At 45.2% G+C, this 19252-nt stretch overlaps 1 protein-coding gene across 2 annotated transcripts in view; it reads right to left on the reverse strand.

Annotated features, from left to right (window-relative positions):
* LOC114586989 (transmembrane protein 132C) overlaps positions 1 to 19252 on the reverse strand; it is a 262927-nt gene that overhangs the window by 46302 nt on the left and 197373 nt on the right. The gene's annotated exons all lie outside the window — the stretch shown is intronic.

Genomic DNA, 19252 nt, shown 5'->3' on the forward strand with positions numbered 1-19252 from the left:
CTTACAATGATAACATAAAAGTGGATGCTGCTCTCCGTTTCCATCCGTGATCTGTTACTCCCCACAGAACTGCTTCCCTCCATGCAATGAATTGTGTAAACCTTGGTTCCTACCACAAGGCACTATCATAACACAGGAGAGTTTGCATCTTGCTTGGGTGGCACTGTGGTCTAAACCACAGAGCCTAGGGCTTGCCGATTGGAAGGTCGGCGGTTCGAATCCCTGCGATGGGGTGAGCTCCCATTGCTCGGTCCCTGCTCCTTTCAACTTGGCAGTTCAAAAGCATGTCAAAGTGAAAGTACAGTGGTACCTCGGGTTAAGAACTTAATTCGTTCCGGAGGTCTGTTCTTAACCTAAAACTGTTCTTAACCTGAATCACCACTTTAGCTAATGGGGCCTCCCACTGCTGCTGCCGCGCCGCCAGAGCACGATTTCTGTTCTCATCCTGAAGCAAAGTTCTTAACCCGAGGTACTATTTCTGGGTTAGTGGAGTCTGTAACCTGAAGCGTATGTAACCTGAAGTGTATGTAACCTGAGGTACCACTGTAGATAAATAGGTACCACTCCGGCGGGAAGGTAAACAGCATTTCTGTGCGCTGCGCTGGTTTCGCCAGAAGCGGCTTAGTCATGCTGGCCAGATGACCTGGAAAAACTGTCTGCGGACAAACGTCAGCTCCCTCTGCCAGTTAAGCGAGATGAGCGCTGCAACCCCAGAGTTGTTTGTGACTGGACTTAACTGTCAGGGGTCCTTTAGTTTACCTTCAGGAAGGACCACAGAACAGAAAGCAAAGAGCAGGAGAAAGAAGGGAAGTGACTTGACTTTCTATTTACATGGAAGCCTTTTGCCAATTCTTTGACTAAGGGGCCTTCATTTTCTAGGGTCTGTATAGCTGACTACAAATCTGAAGAGTTGAGATGATAAAGTTTCAAGTGTAGGTAAAGCTGCTTCTTTTTCTGCTGCAAACAGACAGGAATTAATTAATTCCCAAACACTCCCAGTATACAAAGGGGAGCATAATTACTTCATGTAAATAGATAATTAACAGGCAACAACATTAAAAAGCATTTTTCTTGCTTGTTTCTCTAATGACTTGATAGGCACAATGAATTGGTGGTACAAGCACAGAAACTGCCCCCCCCCATTTAATCCCACGCAGGAGAGGCAGAGTTTAAAATGTGATTGATGAGTTGCATTTTCAACCAAACTCCCAAAGAGCTTCTGATTTCATCACAGATCCTAGAAATTTCACTGCTTCTCTCTAACTCAAAAATAAATTATTCCCCCAACTACAAAGACTGATTAAAGATCTCATTTTGTGCTAGCCTTTCAGGCTGCAAGCCTAGACATGCTTACCTGAGAGGCTGGCAGTAAATCCCATTGAACTGAATGGGGGTTACATATGGGTAGAGAGAATAGGGGTGGAGAAACTTTTTCAGGCTGAGGGCCACATTCCATCTAAGCAACTTTCTGAGGGCCACGTGACAGCAGTAGGCAGGGACCAAGGCAAAGTAAGTAAAGAAATACAGTGGAACCTTGGTTCTTGAACTCAATCTATCCCAGAAGTCCATTTGACCCCCGAAACGTTTGCAAACCAAGGCATGGCTTCCGATTGGTGCAGGCACCCTGGAAACCATAGCTGACAGCCACATCAGATATTTGGCTTCCAAAAAACTTTTGAAAACTGGAACACTTACTGCTGGGATTTCAGTCTTCGGGAGCCGATTTGTTCATCAACTAAGCTGTTCGAGAACCAAGGTTCCACTATGAATGCAATTATTGCCTTTGCACAGTAGGCCAGTTTTGACACACACTCAATCTCTCCTCTGTCTCCTCCACCCGGACAATCAAGAGTTCAATGACACAGCACAGCCAGGCAAAAACACTCAAATATGGTGTAAAGCTGGATCAGTGAGGGGTGTGGCCTGGGAAACAGTCCTGAGGGCCAAACCAAGAGGCATGAAGGGCCACATTCAGCCCCTGAGCTTGAGGTTCACCACTCCAATGTACATGATTGCACTGTTAGTCTCTCAAGAGAGGCTGAACTGCCTTCCATATGTCAGAGAGGTAAAAGCAATTTTATATCCTTCCATAACAGGCAGGTCTTTCTCTCCCTCCTTGATGTAGTAATCTGACTACAACCATTTCAGCAGCACTGTTTAAGTCTGTGGTCCTCTTATGTTGCTGTTTCCCACCCCACTCCCTCCATGCTACGCAAGTCTAGAAGCAGTCTTTAGAATTCACCTTTCTTCTTTCTTTTTGTTTTTCATCACGTTTTTTATCTTACTTTGATTAATGTTGGAGAAAAAAGATATTTGATTAAGTTTTGTATTTCTCTTTGCAAACTCTAATAAAATTTATTTAAAAAAATAAAAATAAAATCCCTTGTAGTTTAAGCTGCTAGTGTTTACAGTGACAACCACCCCCTTATGTTCTAGATCTCCTTGGTAAGTAGATAAGAAGAGCTTGCTGGATCAGGTCAAAGGTCAGCATCCTGTTCTCACAATGGCCAATCAGAAGGCTATGGGAAACCTGCAAACAGCAGCTGAGAGCAACAGCACTCTCATTCTTCTGTGGTTTCCAGCAACTGATGTTCATAAGCATTGCTGCCTTTGACCATGGAGGTGGAACATAACCATCATGGCTAGAGGCCATTGATAGCTTTTACCTTTGTGAAATTGTCTAACCTTCTTTTAAAGCCATCCAAGTTGGTGGCCATCACTGCATCCTGTAGGAGTAAATTACCATTTAGTTATGCACTGTGTGTATCAGTACTAATTTACTGTAGAGTCATAAAAGTAAAGGTACCCCCTGACCGTTAGGTCCAGTCATGGATGACTCTGGGATTGCATGCTCATCTCACTCTATAGGCCGAGGGAGCTGGTGTTTGTCCACAGACAGCATGACTAAGCCGCTTCTGGTGAACCAGAGCAGTGCATGGAAACGCTGTTTACCTTACCTTATCTACATGCACTTTGATGTGCTTTCGAACTGCTAGGTTGGCAGGAGCAGGGACCGAGCAATGGGAGCTCACCCTGTCGCGGGGATTCGAACTGCCGACCTTCTGATCGGCAAGCCCTAGGCTCTGTGGTTTAACCCACAGCAGCGCCACCCGCATCCCAGTAGAGTCATAGCACAGGCAAAAAGACTCAAGGAGGGTGCAAAGCGGGTGAGGTCTGGGAGAGAGGGTATGACTGGGGAGATGGCATGGTGTTGGAAGAGACTCATGGGTCACAGAGAGAGACTTGGACGGTTGCATTTGATTCCTGAGTCTGAAGTTCCCCAGCCCTGTTTTAACATTTAGAGCCCATGACTATGACGATATTATTAACATAAGATAAGCAAAACAAAAAAAAATTCCTTGCAGTAGCACCTTAAAGACCAACTAAGTTAGTTCTTGGTATGAGCTTTCGTGTGCATGCACACGAAAGCTCATACCAAGAACTAACTTAGTTGGTCTTTAAGGTGCTACTGCAAGGAATTTTTTTTTTGTTTTGACTATGGCAGACCAACACGGCTACCCATCTGTAATAAGATAAGCAGTCACATTTCTATTTAAGCAAATTGATTTGAGTCTCAGGCATGGATATGTTAAATCTTAAGGACTCGAAACTTGGTCTTTAAAATAAAATAAAAGCGAGAACTTTGGACGCAGTATTACATATGGAAGCCTTTCTTTGTTTTGGAAGACTTGAGATGTTTTTTTAAAAAAGCTGCATGTGTAGGGAAGAAACAGTTTGTAGGGTGCTGGAACAAAACTCCACAACAAAACTCACAACAACATGGACTTCATTGCATATTCAGAAACTGTGAAGCCACATTACGAACCAGCCTGACATTGCAATCACAGATTAGAGTTATTATCCACAGTGGCGATTACAGCTGATTAGCAGCGGAACATTGTTAGGCAAGGGATTCTGTTTATCAACATAATCCTGTGATTAAAATTGCCCTTTGGCCAACTTGACTTGTGAACACTCCCATGTATGCACTCAGTGCCAGAGCTAAGGGAATGGATGAAAAATAGCCAGAAACACTTGTGGAAAAACAAGTGTTTTTTAAGTGGCAAGGTGTGCAACTCAGAGCACAGCTACATACAAACCTACAGAGCTATAAAACTGAAATGTAAGGATGTGGGTGAAGGAAAACTCATCTTACCCCAGGAATTAATCTGCTGGGCAAGTTTATGAAAGCCATCCTGCTTCTACCACAATCTGCAAAATGGGTATAGTAAGAAATTCCCAACTTTAACAGGATTGTCTTAAGGATACTCTTCTAAGTGAGGGGGGCAACTTCTACCTTGTGGACCTAATTAGGCTTGGCGAAGTTCCCAATTTCACCTCTGTCTGGTTCCCTGAAAGCATGCCCACCTTGCATGATAAGCATAGCTGTCAACTTTTCCCTTTTTTAAAGGGAAATTCCCTTCTATTCGAAATAGGATTCCTCGCAAGAAAAGGGAAAAGTTGACAGCTATGATGATAAGTGATGGTTCCTTTGCAAGCGGATGCCAATCAGCTGATAGGAGCTGATAGGGTGCCCTCTGATGATCAGCTGCCCTTTGGGATCTCCCTAGTAAAGCTGCTACAAGGTATGTCCACACACCTAACTTTGTAACAAAGTCAAGAGGGGTTGCCCTCGACAACGATCACCTGATTAGTGTGGTCATTGACAGCATGCCTTGAAAAGGGCGTGCTGTGAGCCTCGCTTTGTTTCTTTGCAGGCACAGTTCAAATTCAAACTGCTCCTGCAAATGGACTTCAAAGGGGATCACTGTAACCAGTGGTTGCAGCAATCCCCTTTTAATTTGCTATCTCTCCAGCCTTTATGTATGATGTTATGCATTGGGAGTGGCTAAATCCTAGCTCGGGGGCCTTATCCAGCCCCCAAGTCAATTTTGCTGCCTTTCATCCAAGTTCCAACCCATTTTGTCAGGAGCAGCAATTAGAAAAGTGTTTGCACAGCATTGAGATGGGTGGAAAGACTGAAAATTCTCTGCCTGGCCCAGTGGTCTGGTGTAGATGGAAGTTACCTGCCCTTTGGGCAATCAGAATGATCATCTGACAAGTAGAGAAGGGAGAACAGCCCCCTTCCTCAGCTGAATTACACAGATCAGCTGTGGCAGGATGGCTATGCATTCTCTTCACCTGTCTGCCCATGTGTGTGGTGTGTGTGCGGTGAGAGGGTAGGGTGTAGGTTGGCAATGCCCACCACTTGCATGCGGCCCCCAGAGAGCTGTCTGAGTGTGAATGTGGCCCCTGGGTCAAAAAAAAGGTTAGTTACCTCTGTTATAAGGACACAAGTGACGCTGTGGTCTAAATCACTGAGCCTATGGCTTGCCGATCAGAAGGTCGGCAGTTCGAATCCCCGCAATGAGGTGAGCTCCCATTGCTCGGTCCCAGCTCCTGCCCACCTAGCAGTTCAAAAACACGTCAAAGTGCAAGTAGATCAATAGGTACCGCTCCGGCGGGAAGGTAAATGGCATTTCTGTGTGTTGCTCTGGTTCGCCAGAAGTGACTTAGTCATGCTGGCCACATGACCCAGAAGCTGTACGCCGCCTCCCTCGGCCAGTAAAGCGAGATGAGAACCGCAACCCCAGAGTTGTCCATGACTGGACCAAATGGTCAGGGGTCCCTTTACCTTTACCTCTGTTCTGCATGGTTCCTAAGCAATACAGCTTTAGCTTTCTCAACCAGGTGTCCTCCAGATGTTTTGGACTTTGTGTCTCTCTTCATCCCTGGCTATTGCCCATGCTGGCTATGGCTGAAGGGAATTGTAGTCCTAAACAAAGGGCACCAGGTTGGAGATTGATTGACCTGGTTCCATTTTCGGTCACCAAGCATGCCTAGATGCCATGCCTATAAAGCTGCCTATTTAATTTTGCTTCCAGCCGCTTGTTCCTTTCCCAAACAACGTGACTTAAGACAAAGTCCTGTGAGTGGGTAGAAGGAACAGGATGCAGGGACCTGAGTCTCCTCTGGTTCACCCTGAATGAATTGCAGTGCCTTAGTTGTAAAGTCTCTGCATAGAGACAACCATTAATTAAATAGCCCTTTCTTATAGAAAAATCGGAATTGCTGGCACCACTTTGGAGTGTTTAGAAATGCACATGCAGTCCTGCCTTCCTTAAAATACATGCCAGTCAATCATTTTCGGTGGACCTGAGACACTGACATCTCTAAGACAGCAGGGGGTGTGGGGAGTGCGCCACACTCCTCAATTCGGATGCCTCAGAGCTATCTTTAAGATCCTTGATGCCTCTTCTGAAGTGCCTTTGAAGTGGTCACCCTGTTAACATCCGGACTCTCAAAAAAAGTGGCAGTCGACAGACGGCTCCTTTTGATGTGCCACATGACGGTTGCATTGCTAAAATTCAATTATGCAAGCTATCAAAACTTTAAAAAATAAAATAAAATATCCACTTTCCCATGAAGGAGAGCAACATAAAACACTTGCAAACAAATTGAAACAACATTTTTGTGATGTGAGGTAATGGATCATGATTAGGATTCTGCCTTGCATCTAACTGTGTGTATATGTGGTTGGAAAGAAAGAAAGAAAGAAAGAAAGAAAGAAAGAAAGAAAGAAAGATGATAGATCAGGCATAGGCAAACTCTGCCCTCCAGATGTGTTGGGACTACAATTCCCATCATCCCTGACCACTGGTCCTGTTAGCTAGGGATGATGGGAGTTGTAGTCCCAAAACATCTGGAGGGCTGAGTGTGGCTATGCCTGTGATAGATAGAGCAAGCAATAGCCTAGAGGCGTGACTTCCTAACCACTAAATTTCAGACATATCAGGCAAAGGATGCCCATTTTAGAGGCAAAGAAACAAAATTTTAGTGTGGACAATGGAAACGAATACACCTTATTCCATCATGATATCAAACCAGTTGACAAAGATGCACAACTTTATTTGAGGGATGGGAAAACATGCCAAGGCAAGGAGACCATTACATGTGCCACTCCTTTATGGTAGTGTAATGTGGGCAGCTTCACTGTGTGGGGGCCACCAGCTCTTCCAGTCATCGTTTTCTAAAAAACATCCTTTACAGAACTGATAAGATGATTGTATTAGATAATCCAGCTCTAGCAGTAATGAGAAATGCAAATTAATAAGGACATGAAATAGAATCTGTGGCACGCCTTCACACATGGCTGCTTCTCTTTTCGCCCTCTGAAAAGCTGTAAATGTGGAAAGTTCCCCTCTCTTTTCTCTCCCGACCCATCATAATCAATGTGTCTCAATTGTGATTAAGACCCCCTTTCTTGATCTCAACCCTGCCCCCCCTTCAGCTGAGGACTCTCTGCTTGGAAGAGTTGTAATGCTAAATATAATTAGGCATAGTTCAGTGAAAAGACAAGTATTATTTGCCCGTTGCCTCCATTTGCTAAGAAGTAGAATACACATTTCAAGATATGGCGGCAGCTGGACATCATCGGAAGAGAATGGATTTCCAAGTGCATGCTGGGAAAGCACAAGATTATTGCGACTTCCCTTATTAGGGCTGCTAACCAGTTAAAAGATTTTCAGCTGATTAATTGCCTGGCATTTAAACAATGCATTGATTAGCTAATCAATAAAATAAAATGAAAGGCCCGCAGCACATGAGATTTAGCTACATGCTGCAAATCAAGATGTAAACTCCAGCTGCCCACTCCTGGCCTCCCCCAACTGCTTGTTCTATTAGCTTCTTTTTCTCCCTCCTTCCTTCCTTTCATACTAGGAACTATGGCAAGGTATGGACCTTGGGCAAGGACCATGGTGCTGATTCAGAGTTCATTCGGTTAAGGACCATGGACAGCAACACTACAGTTGAGGCAGAAGGAGCAAGTTGTTTCAGCACTAGTATGCAACAACTGTCAAAATGTTACCGTCTGAGCCAGTTAAAGGCAGTGAGGGACAGTGTGGGGAAGTGTGGGTTTTAGAGCCACACACACTGACTTCTATAGCTCTGGACTGTCAGTATTTTGCAGGAGGCATCTAAGCATATACCGGTGAATTTAGCTTTGTAGACAATTAAAGTGCTCTCTTGCCCCAACACAACAAATCCACTTTTTTTAAAAAAATTGCAGGTAGGAAAGTGGTGGGAAAATGTGGAGTGTTCGAATGATTAATGGGAAGGTGCATAAACACCCGGCCAGCAAATCAGGGCAATTCCTCATTGTTGTATAACCTCCCTGCAAACAGATCAGAACAAACACCCGAAGAAGACCAGGTATAAGCTACCTTCCACATAAGCTTTGTGCTTCTAAATCAGGATGAATGCTCAATAAATAGGTCATCCAGAGGCAGTGGAAGGAGACTATTATTGGCTGGTGACTGCTTCCCATTTCATAGGGAAATTTTACAGCGAGGTGGGAGAATTTTAAACTGGCGAGGTTCTTTTTCATTTTTGTTTCATGCCAAGCTTGTCAAGAAAGTTTTGTTCTGTTTCTTGAGTGCTGGAAAATGCTGGCTGATCTCTCTCTCTCTCATTGTTGTCAAGAGGCCTTCTGTCTATAAAAACTGAAAGTCACTTGGAGGGCTGTCAGTTTGCTGGGGTGGGAAGCACTGGGTTCTTTTTCCGCCTGAACATTTGCCAGCCATTTGCTTCTTAGCATTCATGCTTGTTGTGCAAGAGAAGTTGCACTCCATTAGAGGATGAGGCAGAGGGTAATGGGGAGGCAGTGCTGAGGACCTTGTTCCAATGAAGACTAATGATCAGCACTTCTCCCATCCTTTGCTCTCTGGGTTCATCTATAAAATTAGCTCTGGTGAGCGGAGCCTGCAACAAAATATTGTATCATCTATGCACCTACTAAGGTCCTATCTTCACTGTACATTTAAAGCAGTATATTACCACATTAACGAGTCAGGGCTTCCTCCAAAGAATACCAGGAGCTGTGTGTTATAGGTGCTGAGAGTTGTTTGGAGACCCCTATTTACCCCACAGGGACGCGGGTGGCGCTGTGGGTAAAACCTCAGTGCCTAGGACTTGCCGATCGTATGGTCGGCGGTTCAAATCCCCGCGGCGGGGTGAGCTCCCATCTTTCGGTCCCAGCTCCTGCCCACCTAGCAGTTCAAAAGCACTCTTAAGTGCAAGTAGATAAATAGGGACCGCTTACTAGCGGGAAGGTAAATGGTGTTTCCGTGTGCTGCGCTGGTACTGGCTCGTCAGCTGCAGCTTCGTCACACTGGCCACGTGACCCGGAAGTGTCTTCGGATGGTGCCGGCTCCCGGCCTCTTAAGCAAGATGAGCACGCAACCCTAGAGTCGGACACGACTGGCCCGTACGGGCAGGGGTAACTTTACCTTTACTTATTTACCCCACAGAGATAAAATTGTCAGAATTCCCTGGGAAGAGGGATTGGCGGTTAAACCACTCTGAGAATTACAACTTGGCAAGTGGGCGAGTGGGTCTCCTAACAACTCATAGCACCCTTAGTAAGCTACTATTCTCAGGATTATTTGGGGAAAGCCATTGCTGTTTAAAGTGGAATGAGACTGCTCTAAATGTGCAGTGCAGATGGAGCCATTATCACAGTTCTGTGACACATCCCAGCCAGGTAAGAACACTCAAGGAGTATTATAAGGGACATGGCCTGAGGAGAGTAGGTGTGGCTTGGGAAAGAGTCTCAAGGGCCAAATGAAGAGTCTGGAGGGGGAAGGTGGTGGAGCAGGCTGGAGGTCCCTACCCCAGTGCTAGAGACATCCAGTCCCCTGCAGATACTCACTTCCCTGTACGTAATGAATGAGCTCTAGCTACTGCTTCAAGATGAGCTTTGAAGCTATCAAGAAGGAAATCCAGCCCTCGCTTCTGGAAACAGCTATTGTGGGAGGGACCCATGCTATGTCCACAAAATCTAAGATTTTGAAAAGAGAGAGAGAGAGAGAGAGAGAGAGAGAGGCAATCTGTCCTGTGCAATTTGAGTCTCATCCCTTTTAAAACCAAAATTAAAAATGCAGCAGCATTATGTACTCGGCCCTATGGCTACGATAACTTATTTATTTGCTAATTTACTTAGCAGAGATGGTATAATAGCTGTGATCAACAGAGAGCAGCAGTGTAACAAAATGCATGAATATTTTATCTAAAAACATACATTTGTGCACACAGCTGGTGTGGAAGCGTGCCCAGTGGGGGCTGGGTAGGGGACTTCAGCAGTAATGGATACAACCCAGAAATTCTGTAGGATAGCAACTTCCTTCCCAATGCAGACTTTTTTTCAGGGAATCAGCAACTCCCAGCCCCCATGTTTACAAAAGCAAAGCTTTTAGTCTACAAGGTTGTTGCTGATGGAAATACTAAAAATCTGTCTCTGCACAGAAGCATAGCTTCAGACTAGAGTGTGGAGGGGCTCATAATATCACCACCACCACCAGCAATATATGCATTGCATCCCTAATAATAATAATAATTTTGTTTATATCCCGCCCATCTGGCTGGGTTTCCCCAGCCACTCTGGGTGGCTTACAGCATATATAAAACCACAACATCAAACATTAAGAAACAGGATATCCTATACAGGCAACAAACTGTTATTGCATGACCAGGCGCGACAGGCCCAGCCCCCAGGGATCATAAGAAAGGAATAAAGACTCTGACAAAGTTATGGAATTAAAAATTAGGCCACAACTTTATTAAACTTCTGAATGTTGGAAGATCTTGGCTTAAGCCTTGGGTGTGTATCCCTCCCAGACGCCCAGCTGGGGGAACTAGGGCACATCAGGGTAAATGGGATATGGGGGTGCTCTGCAAGACATAAGTGTAGCAGGCAGCCCAGCCCATATCCCCACACATAGGTAGTTCACTGACAACTTTTCAGTGTATGGCCAGGGACACCCATTATATAACCCCTGTAGGAGGAGACCCTGGAATGGCCGCCGCAGGGGGGTGAGTCACCACTTCACGCCCCCTCCCCAAATTATAGGGAAGAAAAGACTAAAGGATTCCACTCAAGACCATAACAGCCAAAGTTGTGATGAATTGCTACAGGGAAGACAAAAGCTGCCAATGCAGGAAAATTTCTTCCTGGTCCTTCAACAGCAACCAGTCAAAGACCATAGCAGCGCCCACTAAACAGGAAGAAAAAGTTAACCCGCAAACAAGAAAATATTAAACAATGGGAAGGTAGGGAGGGTGAAGGGACGCGGGTGGTGCTGTGGGTAAAAGCTTCAGCGCCTAGGGCTTGCCGATCGAAAGGTCGGCAGTTTGAATCCCCGCGGCGGGGTGCGCTCCCGTTGTTCGGTCCCAGCACCTGCCAACCTAGCAGTTCGAAAGCACCCCCGGGTGCAAGTAGATAAATAGGGACCGCTTTCTAGCGGGAAGGTAAACGGCGTTTCCGTGTGCGGCTCTGGCTCGCCAGAGCAGCGATGTCACGCTGGCCACGTGACCCGGAAGTGTCTCCGGACAGCGCTGGCCCCCGGCCTCTTGAGTGAGATGGGCGCACAACCCAAGAGTCTGGCAAGACTGGCCTGTACGGGCAGGGGTACCTTTACCTTTACCTTAGGGAGGGTGAATCTCCAGAGCCGACTGGCTGGCTATCATAGGCTCCACCCCCTATTTATAAATGGGGCTGGCCCCACCTCCCAGCAAGAAACTTGATTACTGAGGCACGGCGTGAACCTCCAAATAATAACACTGAAAGGAAAGCCATCCCCCCTTTATACTAGTAAGTTCCCTAGGAACTGTAGCACCATGCGCAATCCCGCAAAGGGCACCCACACTATAAAGTGTGAGTGCTTATTGTCTTCCACAGTGGCTCACATCTATATATAGAGAGATGGGAGCACTGCTGTCAGCAGCATGAGCAGTGGGGGTCGGTGCCCAATGGAACTGGAAGGCCAGAAGGCAGGGAACCCACTGGTGGGTGGGGCCAGAGCCAATGACATTCAGGCAAACTAATTCTAGCGCTGTCCTCATCCTCCTCACTGATAGTGTTACCAGGGCCATCTTAAGCATATGTGGCACTGGGGTACGAAGATCTGCTGACACCACGCTTATCTCTGCTCAGCAAAAGAAAACTGGAAACATGAGGAGCCCGGCACAACAAACCAGCCCGAGGCATCGGCATCGGCAACTGAGCAAAGCTAGGCACTTTGTGGTGTGAGCAGCTTGAGCTGGGAGGGCCTCTCGATGGCCCTACGGCAATCCCAGGCGCTCAGGAGGACAGAGCCGGCCAGCCACCTCAGCATCTCGCTGGCTCACTCACCCCCGAACCCACAGCACAGAGTTGCCCACAGCAGAAGAGCCCGCCACGGCTCTCTGACCGATAGCTGGGCTCTTCTCCGGTCTCCAATTCTTTGGCCCCGGAATCTTGAACTGGCACCCCTGAGAGCCCAGCGCCCGGGTGCCCCGCACCCCTGGTGCCTATGGTTAAGACAGCCCTGAGTGTTACAAAGGCAACTGAGAAGCTAAGGAAAAAGGAAGCTGACAGCCAGAATCATCCCATAGGCATGAATGTAGACAGAATGAGGCCTTGAATGAAGACTGATTGAGCTTTGTGGGACAGTGCCCCATTCATCCTAATGGACCAGACCCATTAGGATGCATACAAGCTTAAAAATACAAAACACACGAGGAAAGGGGAGTGGAGCAAAAAGGTAGAAGAGGAAGATCTGATTCTTCTAGGCCAGAACAAGGTTGTGAACTGTTAATTGGGGTTTTATATGCATTTGGGACCAGGCTGATCTTACCTTGCTGGTCAGACCTAAGAAATGTCCCACTGAAACCAGGTCAAAGGCCCATCTAGTCAATCATCCTATTCTAACAGTGTCCAACCAGATGCCTTTGGAGAAGACCTGAATGCAATGGAAATTTTAAAATTGTTTTTCAATGATTTTTCAATGGTTTTATTTTAGGTTAAATCGTACTGTTCAAACAGCCTTGTGGTTGTTGTTTTTTCAACCATCTTGGGCTCTGTTGAGGGGAAAGTCAGGATATAAATTAAAGAAACTAGCCAAACTATTAAGGACCATAGTTCAGTGGTAGAGCCTCTGCTTTGTATGCAGAAGGTCCATGGTTCAGTTCCCAGCATCTGCTGCAGCCTGGGCTGGAAAAGGACTCCTGGGATGTACTGCAGACAATAACATGCTAGGTGGATCAATCAATGGCTTGACTCAGTATAAGGTAGCTTAATCCCTGGATAAGGGATAAGGGATAAGGGATAAGGGTTAGGCCCCTCGTTTCTTTCTCTTTCCTCTCCCTCTCTCCCCACATACTCTAGGGCAAGAGTGTTATCAAATAAATAATTTAAAAGCACACCAACCTCTGCTCCCCACCTCTGCATAGCACATTAAGTTATTTCTACCACCGCACTAGGGCGTTTCTGGCTTGTTATAACTTTGCAGTTTAAGAGGATGGGGGTTTATTAAGGGTGTGCCTTTCGCCTTGTAACAGGAGGAATCCATCCTGCAGACATCTCTCCAGCTCTTCAATTTTTTAGCAAGAGGTGCTGGGGAATGACGCTTGAGCACTTGGGCATCTATTTGCGGGTTTTATTTTCAGAATCCAATTTTGAGAAACAGAGAGAGAGAAAGCAGCCCAAGTGAAAGTTGCCTACCCCAGCTCCCTTCCAATTTTTTTTTTAAAAGAAATAACAAAAGTAAAATCTCAGTTTAATTTAGTCCATTTGGCAAGTCTGCAGGGAGACATTACCACCGGCTCTCACCTCATTTTGGAGGCACCTCTTTAATTTTTGATAAGCACTAGTAATAACACAGGCACTTGATCATGCGGCAGAGAGAAATGTGATGGTGAAGCAGCCATAAAAATGCCAACAAAGGGGGTGGAGGCGGGGGAAGCAGAGGAGTAACTTCACAATCAGTGCACCCATTTGCTCTCGCTCTTTTTCTTCAAAGGAAACTTTTTCTTTTCTTGTCAAAATAGAACAACAAACTCCTTATTTTTATGGACTGAGTAGCACTGGAGGCTGATATGCTTGGGCAAACAGGGTTCTGCCAACATCAAAGCTCAACTTGTCCTCAGCCAGCTTTCACCTGCCTAACTCCTTAAAAACGAGATGTAAAGGGCATCGTTTTCCATTCCACCCTGTAGTTGACACATGCCACATTGTTTCTGTGCCACTGCAGGTCATCTTCCGCACACAAAAACCTGCATTTTTTCATTGCTGTTCACTGTGGTGAGATTAAGCAATTTACATATCTTTTAAAATTATTATTGAGATGCAAAATCCAGCACAGAACAGAATTATAGCGGAAATATCAACGTAAAGACAAAAAGGGGGCTAGAAACATCAGTAATACATTCAAGACTTTTGAGATAATAGAAATTAGTACAAGTCTATTAAAACAAAAGCAACCATAGACATGGATGTTTTCCAGGTAGATGAGCTGCATTTTTTACCAAAACCTTTGTTTGTGAAGCTCTACATGTATTCATGATTTATTATACTATCCACAACCATTTATAGACCTCGAGAGGTCAAAAAAGTAAGGACAAATTTCTTCCTGTTTGGTATGATTTTTACTGTCTATGTTAATAATGCAGAACATAACTAGTAATTTACACAATGCACATAATTAATTATGTAAATTACATGTTACATTGTCATTACGTGATGCAAAAGGGGGGGTGGCGGCAGCCATCATCAATTACATTTCGTTTGCAGATTGAAAGCAACAAAAGTGAATGCTGCTCATATTTGCTGTATTGATTTCCATTTCAGACATGCAACAAGTAAGTGAGCACGGCCAATTCCCATCTCCATCAGAATTCTCTGACTTCCCTGCTCTTCACTTAGGACCAACGCAGGAGCTGAAATGGCTTACCAGCATTGCCTTTGTAGAATTCAGCAGGGAGGGAAATGGGGTCCAAACCAGAATTAGTTGGGTTCACCTGCTGTTGACTCTGGCTCCCCTTGGCATTGCCTCCTTCTCCCACTACTGTCGGCCTCCCTGCCTTCAGCCCTTCCCATCTCAAGGGGCACCATCCTCCATAGTTAAGAAGTGCAGGGAATTTCTCAACATGGAGTAAGGTAAAGGTAAAGGGACCCCTGACCATTAGGTCCAGTCGTGACCGACTCTGCGGTTGTGGCACTCATCTCGCCTTATTGGCCGAGGGAGCCAGTGTACAGCTTCCGGGTCATGTAGCCAGCATGACTAATCCACTTCTGGAGAACCAGAGCAGCGCACGGAAATGCCGTTTACTTTCCTGCCAGAGCGATACCTATTTATCTACTTGCACTTTGACGTGCTTTCAAACTGCTAGGTTGGCAGGAGCAGGGACAGAGCAACAGGAGCTCACCCCGTCGCGGGGATTTGAACTGCTGACCTTCTGATCGGCAAGTCCTAGGCTCTGTGGTTTGACCCACAGTGCTACCAGAGTACATTTAAGCCTTTCCCACCTGTGACCTTGTTTTGGACTGCAACTCCCACCAGCCCCAGGCACTGCATGGCCAGAGTCAGGGATGATGGGAGTTGTGGTCCAGGTTGGGGGAATCTGAGGCAACCAACAGCAGTGGCTTTCATGCTGTGGCTTCCCATCTCCAGCAATGAATGAGAAGATAAATGACATTCATAGGTTATGAAAGGGAAGATGAACATGTTGCTGAAATTCTTATGGATGGGATGCAGGGTTTTTGCTGGCTACTTTTAAGGTGGCCCAGAGATGTTTGTGGGTACATTTCCTTGCATCCAAAATCCTCTTTTTGGTGGTCTGCTGGGGAACCTTTTCAGCCTGAGGGACACCTTCCTTTCTGGGCAAGCTTCCAAGGGCAGTGGGGAGGCAAAATGACAGAGGCAAAAGTGGGTGGAACAATGAATGTTATGTTACTTTTGCACAGGTTTTGTTTCCTCCATGGAGGGAAGAAAACAAAGAGCCATTATTAGAGTTCTAGGCTGTATTCCAGACAGGCAAAAGCCCGTAGGGTACAGAGCAGGGCCAGTGGAGTCTGTGGCCTGGGGAGTGGCTCAAGGACCAGATGGAGGGGAGCTTGCAGGGCCACATTTGGCCCGTGGATCTGAGCTTTCCTTTCCCTGGTCTGCCCTCTGCAGTTTCTTGGGTGTCTGAATTCTCTGGAATCTGCACAACATCCAACATACAGGGAAAAGGCAGGATAGAATGTAGGTAGAGTCTTTCCCTTCCATGTGCTTATTTTTCATGTGAAATGTTTTAAAAATAGAAAAGGTGATCATTCAAAAATGCTTTAGTGAAAAGAGTTCTTTCGTCCACTTCTGCTGCTTGTCGAAGGCTCAGCCATCCTGTTTGAGAAAGGTTGGCTTGCATTCGCCCAGAGTTCCCACAAAATGCAGTGAATCCTCATTTTGTTACAGCCTCCTCGGAAGACGGAGGACAGCATCCCTCAAAATGCCAATACTGATACTTGGTATTCGATAGACATCAGCTCGTACAAACTGCAGGGTAACCATTTTTCACTAATAGGGGATTTCAGAAGGCTTACGAGTGTAATAAATTGCAATGCAAGAGCATTTATTATTGTTTGGGGAGGTAACAAATCCTGCAAAAGGGACAATCAGGCTGATAAAGCAGGGAGGGGAAGCAGGGGAGAACTCAGACTTGAGGAGTCCAGATTAAAATTAATGCTGCCAATCCTCTCCTTTCCATTTCATTTGCTAAAGTTTCCGTTCTCTCCAGCGTGCCATTACAGACCCTGACAATTGTAGCGTGACAGCACTCACAATGTGCAGTGGGCTTCAGTTGTTAATGCCTTTTGCAATGCTACTGAAAAGAGGTGGCATGGATTTTCAAGGGCTCGGCCTGTATCAGGGATGCAGAACCTGGGGCCTTCCAGATGTTGTTGGACTCCCATCAGCTCTAGCTCCAGCATAGCCAATGCTCAGGCATAATAAGATGATGGTCCAACATTTGGAGGAGTGCCAGCACATTCTCAGAGCAATCTAAATTAGTCTCATAAAACACATGCTTTTTAGCCTAGACCATATCTATTGTGGTCTGTGACCAAACATGACAACCAGTGCTTATTTGGAATTCACTGATATGCAAAATTAACCAAACTTTTTTAAGAATTAGAATCTGACATCGGAATCTCTCTGGTGAGGCAGATATTGACATTGACACTGGAATCTCTCAAAGACTTCACATTTCAATGCCAACCTCAACCGGTCCTACCTATTTTCTTTTAAATCCATCATGACAGCCATCAAAATGGTAAAATCTACCATCTAAAATGGAGACTATGACATGTAGGGGAGCAGATCAATGAAAAGTTCTCAGCAAGTTAAAGTGAAGGTTCCTATGAAAAGCAAAACCTTTTCAGAGCTGTAGGAAGCTGCCCAGTCAAGAGAGAAAGAAGAGGAGACAGAAGTAAAAAAATACAGCATGGACGTTGTCCAGGCCAAGTCACAATCTGACCAGGAAACCTTTGAAGGCCTTCTAGGTCAAGCAAAATCCATGACCAGCTGATGTGGCAAAAGCCCTTTTCTGCTCATTAATGCTTTTCAAGTGGGCAGAACCTCACAAGTCCATAGGTTCCAATTCAAGTTTCAGCAGCTCTCATGAAAGATATTCCAAATATTGCCATCTAATTTTTGAAGTGCATTTCAAAGATGTCAGTGGGAAAGTTTAGCAATTTTAGACTCTGGATTTCACAGGCTTACTGGGATGGGGAGGTCACTCTCGAAACAGACGGATGGCAACTGGGATGTCGGGGGGGGGATGTCGGAGGGGAAGCTCCCCTCCCACTCATTATTTCCAATGGAAATATTTCTAATCTGGCATTTTTTCAATCTCTCCCCCTGCATTTTCAATGGTTTTTTTTTTCTGAAATGGGAGCAGCCAACCAGCAAGACAGAGACAAAGTGTGTGTGTGTGGGGGGGCTTATTTGTCTGATCTCTCCTGATTCCTGATTTGTCCCCCTCCCTGCCTGCATGAACATGGCTGCTGCCAACCAGTAAAGCAGAAACAAGGAAATAAGGAAGTATTGATTTTCGGATAACTGAATATGCTGTGTTTATACTGAGGTTTGGGCATAATTCTTTACACGCATATGAGTGCATTTTTGCGTAGTGAGCTGTTGGAGAGCAGGACCTGCGTGTACTAATATCACTGCAAACAAAAACTGTCTGATACTAAATACCTTTGTGCATCAAGAAACAGTCATAATTTAAATAACACTACACACCAATGAACAACAACAACAATCCAGATAATAAATGCTACTGAACAGGAACCAGCAAATACTGTCCAACACTAAAAAACTAAAAAAACCACACCATTGTACACCAGTGACCAAACAGTGTAATTGATTATCATCAAATGTCAGATTCTGGGAATATTCAACGAATATTCAGAGAATATTCCAATATTCCAAAAAGGAAGGTGCAGGTGAGAAAGTTGCTGGGGTCCCTTGAAGTACTATCCAGTTATTCTTCTGACAAGGTGTTTGTTTCGGAGAGCCAGAAGTCCAAATGCTACCTTTTGATGCTGTTTCAAAACCCTTAAACATTTCTTGCTGAGTGTTCCAGGAAGCAATCAAGCAGTAGGCACCTTGATTCTGCCAAGCAGTAATTAATGAGGTCCTTAAGGGGTTTGTATGATGACAGCAGAAACAATAAATAAATAAATAAATAAATAAATAAATAAATGCACTAATGAGAAAAAAACGCTTTATCATAATGGAAGGTAATGACTGAGGGCAGGATGATAAATTCGCTGGGAATTTTTTAAGCCTCAGCAACATAATGAGTTACCTCCAAGGATTTAACAAATAAATATTTTTTTAAGAAGGAAAAAGAAACAACCCACAAAAGCTTTTCACTTTGTTATCTAACACATGTTTTGCCTTGCTCGGCTCTTTGGTTTACAATTCATTATCTAGACAAATTCTCATCACCAAGGATGTTTGGTCATTATGTCATTATGGATATTTCCTTGCCGTGACTCTCAACAGCTCAGCATCAGAAATTACTGTGGGAAGGAAGAATGGGAAGAGGGAATCAGAAGTGAAGAGGAAATGATGTCTTCTGTGTGGTGGCACCCACTTTTTGGAATTCCCTCCCATTAAGTATTAGACAGGCTCCATCTCTGTTGTCTTGTTGGCAGCTGAAGACCTTCCTCTTTCAACAAGCCTTTTAATCAGAGACCTTTCCCTGTCTGCATCTATACTTGAACTGTTTTTAAGATAGACTCATAGAATTGTAGCGTTGGAAGGGACCACGAGGGTCATCTAGTCCACTGCCCTGAAATGCAGGAATCTTTCATCCAACATAGGGCTCAAACCCATGACCCCGAGATTAAGAGTCTACTGACTGCTCTACTGTCTAAAATAAGTTT

The sequence above is a fragment of the Podarcis muralis genome, chromosome 16, assembly GCF_964188315.1.
Source record: "Podarcis muralis chromosome 16, rPodMur119.hap1.1, whole genome shotgun sequence".
NCBI classification, from domain to species: Eukaryota; Metazoa; Chordata; class Lepidosauria; order Squamata; family Lacertidae; genus Podarcis; species Podarcis muralis.